A 15368-nucleotide genomic window follows, 5' to 3' on the forward strand; every position below is an offset into this window, starting at 1 on the left:
CCATGATCTCGCCTTGCGGGATTCGGCCGTCCAGTGCTTCCAGGTTTTCCTTGGTGGTCTAGCTTCAATTTACTCATGCTTTCAACTATGAAAATGTTATTTCAGCCAAAAAGCCATTTTTTAGTATTACCACCAACAACATGGACTGTAACTTTTGACAGAAATGCAGAACAGACAGTGACTATTGAATGACAATAATACTCATATTGTTTTATTAAATTAGATCAGGATATGGTTAATCAATTAAAACTAATCAAAAATTGATAGAATGTGTAATTCAGCACTGATTGACCAGATAAATATGCTCATTTGAGATGAAAATGAGTTTTAAAATTATCGATAACACAATTTGATGAAAAAGTATTAAAAAAACAGTTAAAATAAGTTATCTGATGTTAAAATTATGGAAATTATCCTTCTACTGATAGATCATTAATATGATTTTTTTAAAATGTTGATTGCTATTTCCCACGGGTAAACTAGTTTGTCTCAATTGATTAGTACATTTAATCATGTTAATATAGATATCGACGTGTGTGTGGTTTGAATTCCGGTTTATCAACTTGTCTAATAATGATTGAAGGAAGCATAAAACTTTATTAGTAGCTAGTCTATAATTTGATTTCACTATTTAAAGTGGAGGTAGTTAAGCGTTCACTAGCTCAACGGTGGCTAACTTTGAGATAAATTCGTCACATTTCGGAGAAATCTCGCGATATAATATAATCCGTGACAGATTTGAAACCCTCGATATTCATAAAATTGGATGATCTTCGAGTGAATATTCCAAATAAGCTGAATTTAAAATTGTAAACTATTAGTTTACCTTTCAATAATCTAAATGGTTGAATATGTACCACGAGATCTGACGATCATAGGTTTCATTCCTGGAAAGGATTGTTGAAATATATTGCTAAACAGTTGTTGTGACTGGGAACATACAGGTGCGGATCAGTGTATTTTAATGTAGAATTACAAAGTTCTTTGGAAGAATGTGAAGACAATACCTTCAATATTTCAATTGCAAATTTTTCATCAATTGTCTTAATCTTCATCGTTCCTTCATTGTCACAATTATTACTCCATGTTCCCGTTCTCTTCAACTCAATCTTCCCAACCTTCTACTGCTAGATATTTGACTTCTGTTTGGTGTTATATACTACTTATATCGACATGAGTAGCATGCACCATACGGTCATAAATCAAGATAAAATAGCCATTCGATACCTTCTGGTCGCCAGTGGCTCCTAAACTGACGGGATTACGTCGAAAATTAACCTGCCTTCTTAGATATAATGTTAACATCTGGTGACTATAAATTATACCCTAGAACAGATGTACATAACGTTTATAACTGTTTAATTAGGAGTGAAGTAACTTATCAACTACAGAAATTAGTTTTTCACTCCTATATTTTAAACAACTTGATTCATTTGCGCTATGAAAAACAAGGAAAATATATTTCTAAGGACACGTTGTTTTGAGCTTGTAAATCTGATCGATTTGATTCAGTTATGACCTATGTAAACGTTGCATGCAATCTATAGTTTTTGTTATCATATCTTTTCTATTAGAAGGGGGTTTTGTGGAGATTTTAGTCAAAATCTAGCTGGACCATCATGGAAGAATCTGGAGACATTGGTGAATGATTGCTTAACTTCGTTGATCGGTTGAAGTTAGACATTAACACCGTTCGATGCAGGCTCAGTGGTCTAGTGGTTAAGCGCTCGCGCGCGAAACTGATAGGTCTTGGATTCGAATCTCGCGAGGCGGGACCGTGGATGCACACTGTTGAGGAGTCCCATAATAGGACGAAACGGCCGTCCAGTGCTTCCAGGTTTTCCATGTTGGTCCAGCTTCAATTGACTCATGATTTCAACTACATATCTTTTCTATCCTTATAATGTTGATCTAATTCTTCTGAATTTTTATGCTGAATTATATTTTCATGAATTAATCAGTCATCAGCGTTTATGTATAAGAATTTCCAATTTTTGATTGAGATAGTTACAAAAAGTACATTTTTACTCCATTTATAACTAAAATAATATAAGAATGACAGTATTTGCAAATATGCAGGTAGTTAATTACATTAAAGATAATGATATATTTCCTTGAGAAAGCTTGGATCAGATTGCCAGGCGAAACGTTGGATTTACTTCAAATTCAATTCGCTAATATTTTACAAATATATTATTCCTATTTAATGTCTTACATCAACTCGGCGCCCAAATACTGTGAAACTGTTCGCTCTAGTTTAGACGAAAGTTCTTATACAGATAATGATTGTGTTTTAAACTTTTGAAAAATTTTCTTCTTCAACTTTGAACTTTTAAATATCCTAAAAGTGATTTGAATAAAACTTACGAGCTCCATTATTGAATATTCAAGTTTCAAATGAATTATATAATTGAATAATTAATAATATGAGGGAAGAATATTGCTTCCAATATATTCTCTTAAGTACCCACAGTTCTGTCTGTAGAATAATAACACAAAAGGTTACCAGGTTTAATGTAAGTTCATCGTTTAATGTCCAAGTTCGTTGTTAGTGCTGCTCTAATAATAGACCTAATCCTAATATTGTAGATTTGTCATGATGTGACTACCTAATATCATAGTATGGGGATTTATATTTCTTCATAAAATGGACCACAATTCCCAATGTCGAAATAGATAATTTCCTATATTAGCTTGTATAAATTTATTGTGAGAATAGTGATGAGAACAAATATGGGTAATAGTATTAACCTCACAATTCCATTTATAATATTTTATAATAACATTTTTCAAAGAATTCTCTTATGATTTCAGGGTTAATTTTTTAACTTATTCCATGTATTGTTGACCTTAATCATCAATCTTTCAATAACCTTAATAGCCAGATTCATAGTATTTTATATTTTATAATGGAAATCATAATCTTCAGAATAAACGGAAATAAATTTGATTGAAGATAGACATTAACACCATTGAATACCGGTTCAATGGTCTAGAGGCTAAGAGTTTTCATGAGACCGGGAGTCTTGGGTTCAAGTTGCGCATGCAGAATCGTGGATGCGCACTGTTGAGGAGTCCCATAGACTGGTGAAATGGCCATCCAATGCTTTCAGGTTTTCAGTGGTGGTTTAGCTTAGAATAACTCGTGATTTCAACTATAGAAATAATTTTTTTCTGGATTTACTTAGATTTTGCATACTTGATATAAGTATTCAGTAAATTTTAACTGAAACATTTCCCACTGACTTCGGACCGATTTCTATTGTGAGGTGTTTGAACGTAGTTGCCTAAATCGCTCTAAACACTTAAATTAGCATCCGTGAGATGATCTTAAAGCACTTAATAATTGAGTTGGTTCTCTCTAATATTGTATTATTATGGTCCAAGTTCGTTATTAGTACTGCTCTAATAATAGACCTAATCTTAGATTTCTCATGATGTGACTACCTAATCTATAAGATCTTATTTGAAAGTCACATCACTCTTTACACTGACTGATCGTATCGTGACAATTAACAATGTGATACTTAGTACTTCTAAAGAACACATTTAGGCTCAAGATACAATAATACATTTAAAGTGAATAAAGACAGGTTATGCAGTATAACTACATCTGAGAGGTTGAGCCATACTATCCAAATGAAATAGAGGATTATATTCCGCCTTCATCATTGTTGGCCTTCTCTCCATATTAAATGCTGAATATCTATTTTCTCAGTTACCTCATGTTCAGCTTTGAGGATTGTGTGGTTAGGACCAATACCACTACAATATGATCTTTGCAGTTTAACAAACTCTTAGGTAAGTTTACGTTGGCAAATGATGAATGATTTTAATTATTGTCCGCGATCAATAAAACTTTCATCTGTATACTTTCGGGCAGTGTAATAAAGTAGTTTAATATATTGGAGGAAGAACTTTAAGGAATAATAGTCTTACTAGATATCCGACTAACGTATGTCATAGAGCAACGGACAACAAAGGAGGGAAGTTTTCTTCTGAACAATCCCTGGGTTTTCTTTATTCTGTATCTATTTTATAAAATAGCAACGTGATTGAAAAGCTAAGTTGCTGCACGAAATTCAAGACGAAATGAAAATGTTTCAAATACTTCCTGAAAAATAAGACTGCTTATGAGGTTCATAAACAATTATACCACTACATAAATAGAAAAAAACTCAAAACTGTTAATGTAAAATATCGCTTTATGAGTTGAAAATATGAAGGTGATTCATCTATATATTAAATGTATTGGTTGTGTATAACAATCTAAAGAAGATTTTTGAATGCAAAGGTACAAGTAATATTTTACACGCTGAGAATGAAAGATTAACTTCCCAAACTGCTTCCTATCAATCAGATTTTTCATAAGTGACCAGAGACTACTAGTTTGAATATTAATATACCATATTGAAAATAATCGAACAAGAAAAGTTGACTTCAGAATTTTAAAACATTATAACAAAACGACACACAAACTTGAATGATAATAAAGCGTATCCAATCTTCCAATCTACCATTACCAACTTTAAGCCTATTACATTGGCAGTCAGTATGATAAAATATGATTAGTTTCTGCTCAATAATATCCACATTTCCATTCTTTAATGTTGATCCAACTTATCTAATTCCATTACTTTTTTATTATTATGTACAAGAATAGTTCATTTAATTTACCTCCCATGTTTTATTTAATTCAGTCTATATCATGAATTATGTAATATAATACAAAACTTGACAATTAAAATCAATTTTAAAAAGATTTAATCACCAAGATAAATGTGAACAGATAGAATATAAAGAATTCACTAGATTTCATGGGTTCTCATCAATTGTTAACAATCTTAATTAAATTTCAAAATATTAATCTCTGAAAAAGAAAAAAAAGATCGGAATAGTGTATTGAAAATAATGAAAAATTATTATCACTATGTGATATGTTAGTGCAACATATTTTCATTAATAATCTTATCATATAAAGTTGAAATCACGAGTCGATTGAAGCTAGATCACCATGGAAAACCTGGAAGCACTAGAAGACCGTTTCATCCTATTGAGAGACTCATCAGCAGTGCGCATCCACGATCTCATAATAGGATGAAACAGCCGTTCAGTGCTTCCAGGTTTTCCATGGTGGTCTAGCTTCAATCGACTCATGATTTCAACTTTTTATAAAAAAAACTTTTAAAATTCTCCACAAACAACCCCAAATCTTATCATACATTAACACTTGTTATTCTATTATTCTCATAAGAAAGATAGCATAGATAAAACTAAATAAAAATAGATATAAGATCAGATAACATGATACTACAAATAAAAAATACTAATCAAACTACCATTTTTTTTTATCAAAAATCAAAATCAGTATTATTGCGATAGGCTTAAAAATTTTGAAAAGGTTTCGGATTTTTATTATTTATAACAGTTCAAGAAATTTAATTATAATTTTAATAGTTGAGATCATGAGTCAATTGAAGCTAGACCACCATAAAAACCTGGATGCACTGAACAGCCGTTTCGTTCTATTGTGGAACTCCTCGGCAGTGCGCATCCACGATGCCGCCTCGCGAGATTCGAATCCAAGACCGATCAGTCTTGCGCGCGAGCGCTAAATTCTAGACCACTGAAACGGCATCGAACGGTGTTAATGTATAACATCAACCGATCTACGAAATTGAGTGACACATCCACCATTGTCTTCATTGAGTTAATATCTCACAACAGACTTGGTTGAACTCCACTGGTCACTGCTACTCACTAGAATTTAATTGTTCACTCGAGACTCTACTTGTATTATTATATTGACCATTTCCAGATTAATTTTAAGATTTTTTTCATTTTGTATTCTAATTTGTAGTTGAAGGAGAATGCTTATCAAATGTTCATGTTCTCATATGCGTTGAATCACTTGTTAACACCCCTTAGTTTATGACTACACTAGTTATGTGTACTATAAAACATATGTATATTGATGCAGTGAAATTTAGTCCACTTAATCCCTTTCTGTTGAATTTTCGTTGAACTATGGATGTTATCAGTTTTAAAGACAAAATGTATTCGATTCCAAAATACCATGAATATTCTATCGGTTGACTAATTTTATTAAGTATCCATTCTGTTTAACACTATTCAATGCTATTTCAGTTTCTGTGATATGGTTTGTAAAATTATAGTATGTTATAATAGATAAGCCCTTGAATAAACTACATTTCTATTCGATTTAACAAAAATAGAAGGAACTGAGGCGTTCTACTTAAACATTACACATAATAACTAAGTTGATTATTTATCATACTAACATAACAAAGAATGTAAATTTGACTCAAATTATTCTAGCAGTTTTATTCAACGTACAACTACATTTACGTCATCTTTGCACAGATATTGTGCTAACATCTAAAAGCACCATTTTATTTTAAGCAAATTTCTAAATAAGCGTTCTGTACATATAAAAGTAAATAATTAAAACCTGGTTAAGTTGTTCACTCATTTATGTATTTGGATATATACCCTGATTAGTGTCTATTACACATATTATTTTGTGATTTCTCATCAAGAATTGAACTAAAACCAAGAAGCAGAAAACATTTGTTTCATCCTAGTATGGGGTTCTTCAGTAGTAAGCACCTCTGATCTCAATATTAGGGTGTGTGAACATGTACCTAAATGATTGCAAAAACAAATAAAATCAAATGACCCAACAAGAGTAGAAGATAAACATCTATCATCCTCTATTGCCAAACACATAATTGAAACAGGTCATAAGATTGATCATGACTCGGCTTTTGTGATGTTGGACAAAAGTGTAATAGAGTGTATACTAAGGTTTACTGAAGTCTTAGCCATACGAAAATTCAAACTACCTTTAAGTATTCAGAAACAGTTTTTTCTCACCTTAAACTTACCTTGGTAGTATTAGCTTATTATCCAGAATGATTAGGTTTCAAATTGGTTTCACATTATTTTCATTATTGTTATTATCCTTGTCTACTCTTACCTCCCCCCATTTCCAGTCTAGTTGACCTTTTGTTTTTATACATAAATGTTCTTGACAAGTATATGTGTGATCAGATTGTTCGAAATGTATTGCGCTAATATATCACATAGTCCTGATAATCTTATTATTACACTACCGAAATGTATCAAAGGGACTAAGTGCTTCAAATATCCCCGATTCATCCAGGGAATCCAACTAAGGACTTTCTGTCCTAGCAGAGAGAGATAGGTCCTTAAACCACTAATTTTTATAGAATGGTTTAGAATTCAAAATTCAACCGACCAGTAAGATTATGCCACATTCATCCATTACTTATAGTGGGTTGTCTCACATTCTACATGAGTGAATCACACTGGTCATGGTTATTCATTGAGACTCCAAAATTTACTTTTTGAAGTTGATCTTAATGAGGATTTCCGTAAGTCTGACGCAAAATTAAATTAGAACTCCAAACAAAAACACCGTGTTTACACTTTTAAGCTGCATCCATCGTTTTCTCATTTCATTTAAGAGGTTCTACTGAAAGGTGTTATTTTTTGAGGACTCACATTTTTCTATACCAGTTAGTTTTACAACCCATAACTCAATTAAACTGCAAACAATGATCAGTCATGAATAGTCTGATAAATTTTTTGCTTCAGTATTATATTTAGTAAGATTTTCAACTTACTTTACTGTGTGAAATTCTCATTTCATTCTTACATCGTTTATTAGAATGTAAAGATTTAATTAATTAAAATAATACTCTCTCATTGCAATTTTTTTAAAAAAAGCTTAGAGTGATGAAAATTTTCTATGAGAAAACGAAACTGTAAAATCTCGCTAATTACCTCCCTTTAAGTGGAAAAAAAAGATGGCCTACACCCTAAGAAACTAAAGCGGACTTAAATGGAATAAAGATCAAAAGTTTCTCTTGGTTTTGTAAACTTTAGGAGAGAAAAAAAGATGTTATCTGGACTTACGATGTAATTCGTTAATTGAGACTATACTAATATGAAAAAAATTAGATTTTATATCCAAAATTCTTTTGAACTCGGAATCAATAAGCCTTGTATTGATATCTAATTAGTCGATAATGAATTCTTATGGTATACTTCAGTAATACGGGCAAATGAAATTCTTAACAAGGTTTCCTATCTTTCATTTACTTACGCCTGTTACAGCCAATGGAGTATAGGTCCCAGATCAAGATCCTCCAACCAACTCTGTTCTGAGCTCTCCTTTCCCGTCGTGACCAAACACTGTTGATTCTCTCGATGTCTGTCTTCCATTCTCTGAGCAATGTGCTCTTCAGTTCGCCCCTTTTCTTTTTGCTTTCAGGAGTCCAAATTAGCGGTTGCTTTGAGATCCAGTCTGATGATTTCCGCAATGTATGTCCTAACTATCTCCAGCTTCTTTTCCTAATTTCCTCTCCATCTGGAAGCTGGTTTGTCCTCTCCCACAGTAGGCTGTTGCTGATTGTGTCCCGCCAACGAATATTGAGTGTCTTGTGTAGACAATTGTTTGTAAATATTTGTGCCTTTTTGACGATGGTTATAGTAGTTCTCCCTGTTTCAGTTCCATACAGTAGGACTATCTTGACGTTCGTATTGAAGATTCTCACTTCAAAATTAGTTGAGTGTTGTTTTGAGTTCCATATGTTCTTCAATTGTAGGAAGGTGATCCTTGCTTAACCATTCCTCGCCTTTACGTCTGCATCCGATCCTCTCTGTTCATCGATAATGCTGACCAGGTATGTGAAGGATTCCACATATTACAGAGTTTCTCCATCAATTGTGTTTGAGTTGGTGTTCTCTGTGTTGTATTTGAGAATCTTGCTTTTTCTTTTATGTGTGTTGTAACGTGTGGGTGCGTTCGTGCCCTGTTTGATATATGAACGTGCTGATCTCCACCAATTAGAGAGGAGCGAATTATCGATTGAAACAGTGACACACGAAAACCGTACGAGCAGTCTACAATACGTATCGGTCCTGCTTCTGCCTAGCTCAGCCAGTTAATTCCAGAACACCAATAGCAGCCTCTGTGGCATGAATCATTATTCTCAAATATACTGGGTTTATATACCAACCAGACTGACCACATCGTGCCACAAAATAGAAAATAACATTTGTACAAGATTTGGCCAAATGTGGCTGTGAATGTGGGAGGCAGTAATTTATAGACTAGGGATAACTCAAGAATGGTAAATCATATAGTAATAGTCTATGGGTTGAAAAAAAGCTTATAATAAGGGGAACATGAATACGAATAGTTTAGTTATTTAGCGATTGTACGATGAAAATTTATGCATAATATTGATCAATACATGGATCCCAAAGTTACCACTCATAATAGTATAACTTCTGTCTTTCAGGGAATTTGTTTTTCTAGTATGTTAGCAACTGAAAGATTAGCAACATCCGATTGCTTCGATCAGTAAATAATCTATGCAGATGATAAAAATACGATTAATACATAGGAATGAATTTTTCATTACATTATAAGCATATTCTGTTATTATTTAGTGATACAAAATTATTGAATCTCTATCAATATCAGAACAATTATATGTTTTCACCAACATTGTCATGGGTTGAACGGGGACATAATTTTAGAGCACATTTATCTTCAAGTGTGAAAAGTATTCGGGAAATACACTTTCTCATAAATTTTATTCACTGAGAGGAATATCATACTCTTCCCTGATATATGTGTTGTGATTTATATTAGAATTTATCATATCCAGAGTAAAATTTCCATTTCAATTCAGGCGCCAAAATTCATCAGTGTCAAACGATGGCACTAATAAAATTTCGCCTTTATTTAGCATCACTTAAATTTATTAAAAAGGAAATACCTAGTCCGGGAACCGAGAGAATCTTCAAAGCTTATTGTTTGTAACTATATTTTGGTTACAGACTGTAATGATAAGAATGAGAGTTTTTATAAAGTTTCTTAACTGTGCTTTATCATGAAAACAGTATCTGGATACATAATTTAAAATTTATTTCATTAAATAAACTAGTAAAGTTGTCTAAACAAATACTCAAAAGGTAATAATTAAAAACGATTTTATTTTTTTCACGACAACAATCGATATACTAACCTAAACAAACACTTTTAAATTTTAATCATATAGGACGTTCAGCTTTCTTCCCTTTTTAATGTTTTCTGAAATCTGAACCTCAGATGTTTAAGTAATCATGTGTTGCAACAGGACAAAACAAATCTAATTTCATCAAAATTTTGAGTGTTTCCTATGAAAAAGGATTGAAAAGTGTGATAAAAGTACTAATATCAGAAGGGTTTTTGTGAATATTAGAGCAAATTTAATAGTTGAGATCATAAATCAATTGAAGCTAGAACAGTGGAGTTGAACCAAGTCTGTTGTGAGATAGTAACTCACTGAAGACAATGGTGGATGTGTCACTCAATTTCGTGGATCGATTGAAGTTATACATTAACACCGTTCGATGTCGGCCGGCTACGTGGTCTAGAGGTTAGGCGCGTGAAACTGATAGGTCCTGTATTCGAATCTCGTGAGGCAGGATCGTGGATGCGCACTGCTGAGGAGTCCCACATTAGGACTAAATGGCCTTCCAGTGCTTTCAGGTTTCCATGGTGGTCTAGCTTCAATTGACTCATGATCTCAACTATTAAAAATAGCTAATAATTTATAAATATTAACTACTTCATAACTGTTAACCTTCGATTAACAATGTGATACAAATTAAACTCCTACTAAAATATCTCATAACCAAGTTAATATATGATATTCATATTATGTCACAATAGATTTCATATACCTCAATTATTTGAGTTTGAATTATTTCATTACTAAGGTCGCAAATCTTAATTCCTTATATAAAATAAGAAGCATTCAATGGGAAAGTTACTGTTTGTAATAATATAATCAGGTCACTATATTGTTTAAACACTATTAAGTGTGTGTTTCAGAAATTTTATAATTTGGGTATTCGTCGACAATCAAATTTTTTCACAATGAACACAATTTGTTAGTACAGTCAATCTATTATTTATTCAATTACAGTATTTTTTACCAGCAGTGCATAGATTCGTTTTATTTATGATAATATTCATAACGTTAGAATTATTTAACTTTAGATACAACCGTCTAATAGATTCTGCCAAACATTCTGTTTGTTTAACTGACTACGATGCTAATGTATTAAAGAAAATAAATAACTGCTTTCAAATTTGAATAATTTCAGTTCTGTAAACATAACCATGAAACAGTTTGGTTAGTTTTATGGATTGCGACCAACTTTAAGTGTGCAAAATGTATGACTTACTTTGTTGTAATTATTCGCAGTGTATTAAATAAGCTTAATTTTAGCCCAATTGTACAAAAAAATATCAAACGGATAATCAGTAGATGTTTCATTCCTAGTTTCAATAATTTAAGTACAAATCATCTTCCAAACTGCAACTGTGAGATAAAAATTTAGATATATGTTTTCCGGAAAGCATTTTATTGAGTCAGTTTACTCGATATGATTTATTCATTTTTGATTTCAGATGAATCGACTCATTATACGCTGTTGTAGTAGCGTGATGAAGTTAATTAATTGAAATTGACAGACTGAATGGATTAAGAATAGCTAAGTGTTACGTTTGAATTTACACGTAAATATGGTGAAGCGAATCATTGGGGAATTTATTATCCACTATTTTCAATTTGTTTTTCTGTTGTCAAAATTCTTGAAAACACAATGAGACTAAAAAATTTTTTTAACGTAATGACAAATGTGTAAATATGTGAGTATTTAATATAAGCTAGTGAAACAACTTCGCAATTTCTGCCAAGTGACGTCAATGTTTCTATTCACAATAGAAGTTAAATAAAATGTAACAGCTCTGCTTTTATGGTATTCATAGTGACAACCACAGTATATCCTAACCATTCAGAGATATTTGTATTGGTTCATGTTTCGATTGCATAATGAAACTCAAAATTACTAATCGAGAGACAACTAGTTATTTGGTTGTTTCCGTATTGAGATGAAATTCGACTTGATGAACTTAAAGTTGTCTTTCAAAAGAATATCAATAACTTATCAGCAACTTTATAGTAGATCAATATACTGAATTGTTCGGAATTAGCTCCGATAGAAAACAACTTAAAATCTAGTACCAGTGCAGCAAAATTTCGAATAGGTTCTTCATTAATATATACAAGGATGTTTCTCGTCGTAGGTTTTGGTGTTTCTAAAATGCTTTTTCCCCAGGTTAACATTTTAAACTACTGGCTGCCCTGAGTAAATTATGATATTGTTGCAGCTATTCAATATATCTGGAATGACATGGGTTCTATTAATAAAATAATAAAACCATAGGCTTCCATGAAATCGTATATCACACTTATACAATAATTGAGTTGTGTAATACAAGCTATGATTTTTCCCTTCTAGTTGTTGTTGAGTAGTTCTGAGTCGTAATATTTCACTAGTACTCCATATCTGTATATATATATATATATATATATTGTGATGTTTCACTACAATGAAATAGTTATTACAAAGAAATACCTTTATTTCTTATATGACAACCTAATGATTTATTTACGCGTAGGTCGCAGTGTGAAGATATTCTTTGAGTGATACAAAAAATTTTGAAATACATGAATTCAACTATTAGAATTACTAAAATCTCCTTAAACCCCCATTCTGATAGTAATCATCATATGCTCACTATTGACTGGCTTCAAGATGAATTTTCTGGAGTTCTAGTGCTTACTTACTTACTTACGCCTGTTACCCCTCGTCGAGGAGCAAAGGCCGCTCACCAGCATTCTCCATCCAACTCTGTCCTGAGCCTTCCTTTCCAGTTCTTTCCAGTTGCTATTCATCCTTTTCATATCTGCTTATATTTCCCGGAGTAATGTGTTCTTTGGCCATCCTCTTTTCCGCTTCCCTTTCGGATTCCAAGTTAGGGATTGCCTCGTGTTGCAGTTTGGTGATTTCCTTAATATATGTCTTATCCACTTCCAACGTCTTTTCTTAATTTCCTATTGAGCTGGAAGCTGGTTTGTCCTCTCCCATAAAACGCTGTTGCTAATAGTATCCGGCCAATGGATGTTGAGTATTTTGCGTAGACAACTGTTTATAAATACTTGGAGTTCTAGTGGGAAGCAGTAATTAGTGGAGTTCAATTGTGTCAATTGTGAGGCACTTAGTCACTAGAGACAATAGTGGACGGTCGCGCAATATCGTGGATTGGTTTAACGTAGACATTAACACCGTTGAGTGCCGCTTCAGTCGTCTAGCGGTTATACGTTCTCACACGTGACTGATAGTCCTACGTTCGAGTCCCGTGTGCGGAATCGTGGGGAGCACACTGCTGAGGAGTCCAATATTAGGATGAGACTACTGTCCAGTGGTTCCAGGTCTTCAGTGGTGGTTCAGCTTAGATCGACTCATGAATTCAACCACCGAAGTACAAAACTAACTTAATTTGTAAAACATACCGTGTAGCCATTTGAAATACTTCCCTTGTTTCACATAAATTTTCAGAAACAAACAGTTGAAGATATTGAATTACGAAAATGAGAAAACATTCACACGAATAAACGAAAAACAGATAGGAGTAAAAGTTACTAATCTAACTTAAATCTTCGTTCATAAACATTATTTAATAAAAGACTGCTTATAAAACAAGATAAAGTACATAGGATTATTCATAATCGTGATGGAAAACAGCTTCAGGGTAAAAGACCAAATGAAAGAATAAATACTCTAGTCGTATATTTCAGTTAGTGTATTACATTTGTTAGATTAGTAAAATGTACGTTTATCCAAAGATTCAAAATGGAGTTCTTAAAGTATATAATTACAGGGGTTTAATGGTCATTTTTGAAAATAAAATGAAAAGTGCTTTGATATAAGGAAAACAATATAGTAAATCACTTGAAAAGTCCAAACTTATTGTTTCTATGTTCTTTTGTTAGTTCTCCTCATATTGGAATGAACATAAAGTTAAAAGTGTTATAATAGTCATAATGAAAGGAAACATTTTTCAAATTTCTATTTGGTGCTAGTACCGATCAATTTTAAATTTCAGTTTGTTTAAAATTTATTAAATTCTAATTATTTTAAAAATGATGGAATTTATTGTCTTTTGAAAATATCATTCCGCCTATTTATCTGGAAACTGTTAATAGAATCGAATGAATTTAGTATTTCATCTTAGTATTTCATCACATTATTAGAAAAGGTTGAAATGGAATTTAGTTTGTATAGTTTAATTGTTATGAGAATAACATAAGATTACATATGTCTAAGTAAAAGATACCTTTAATGACCGGTAAAAAGTGCTAATATATCCTTTCTTTATGAATTTTGAAAATATGTTTAGAAGATTCAAGAAACCTGCAAGATTTTAGACAGAACATTATTTAAATAAAAGGTAGTTTTGTGAGCAAAGATGAATAGTGACTAGCAGTGGAATCCAGGACGCGTGTTTCGTCCCATTTGGAACTCGTCAGCTGGATGTATCTGCATCTCAGAGTTGATGTTCACTCTAAGCCTCGAACCTAGTACCTTTTGCTCCAAACGCCTTTGGGCTATCCACTCACCTACTGAGTCCTGATAGCCACCATCCATTTGCGCATACAGTGCTTGTGAAATAAGGCTTTATCGAAGCCATAAGCACAGTATGCGCATATGCCAATTAGAGACTGGCCAGTTGCAGTCCTAAACATCAATGGGAAGATTCAAACAAACAATACTAAGTGAATTTAAAAGGTAGTTTGTTTGCACTTTAGCTGCATGAAATAGGGAATCTACTTAAAATATTCCTTATCATTGTCGTTTTTAAGATGAGATTGGTACTTTAATTTTGTGTATTCGGACATTTGTTACGTACAGAGAAATTGTAAACTTTGAGTAGAAGTTGTTGGATGTTTTCATTATGGATTCATATTAGCTAAGAAATATTTTTTGATAGAAATAAATTAGTGAATTTCAATTCAGCGGTCTGAACCAAATGAACCCTGTGTGAGATATAGATGCAATAAATTTCATTTATAGAGGCATCGAAGATGTGAATTACAGGGAAGAGAAAATGTTTGTTCCTTTCTTGTATCTAGTAATGATTCTGTTGATCTCAATGAGTGGTGAGATCGAAATTCATTTAATTGTTAAGTTAACTTTTTGCCGTTATTATATTTTACGAAAACGTTTGAGACGGGTGCCCATAACCTTAAATATTCTGTCTTTTAAAAAAAACTTGTTAAAGTGTCTGGTTAATCGTGCTTAAACTTTCCTAAGATATGTTTATTGAAACAACCGGTTTCACAAATTAATTTTAATACAAAATCCGATAACATGACAAGCTTAAACTAGTAAATAACTTTGTAAATTATACTCGA

The sequence above is a fragment of the Schistosoma mansoni genome, chromosome 1 (assembly GCF_000237925.1).
Source record: "Schistosoma mansoni strain Puerto Rico chromosome 1, complete genome".
NCBI classification, from domain to species: domain Eukaryota; kingdom Metazoa; phylum Platyhelminthes; class Trematoda; order Strigeidida; family Schistosomatidae; genus Schistosoma; species Schistosoma mansoni.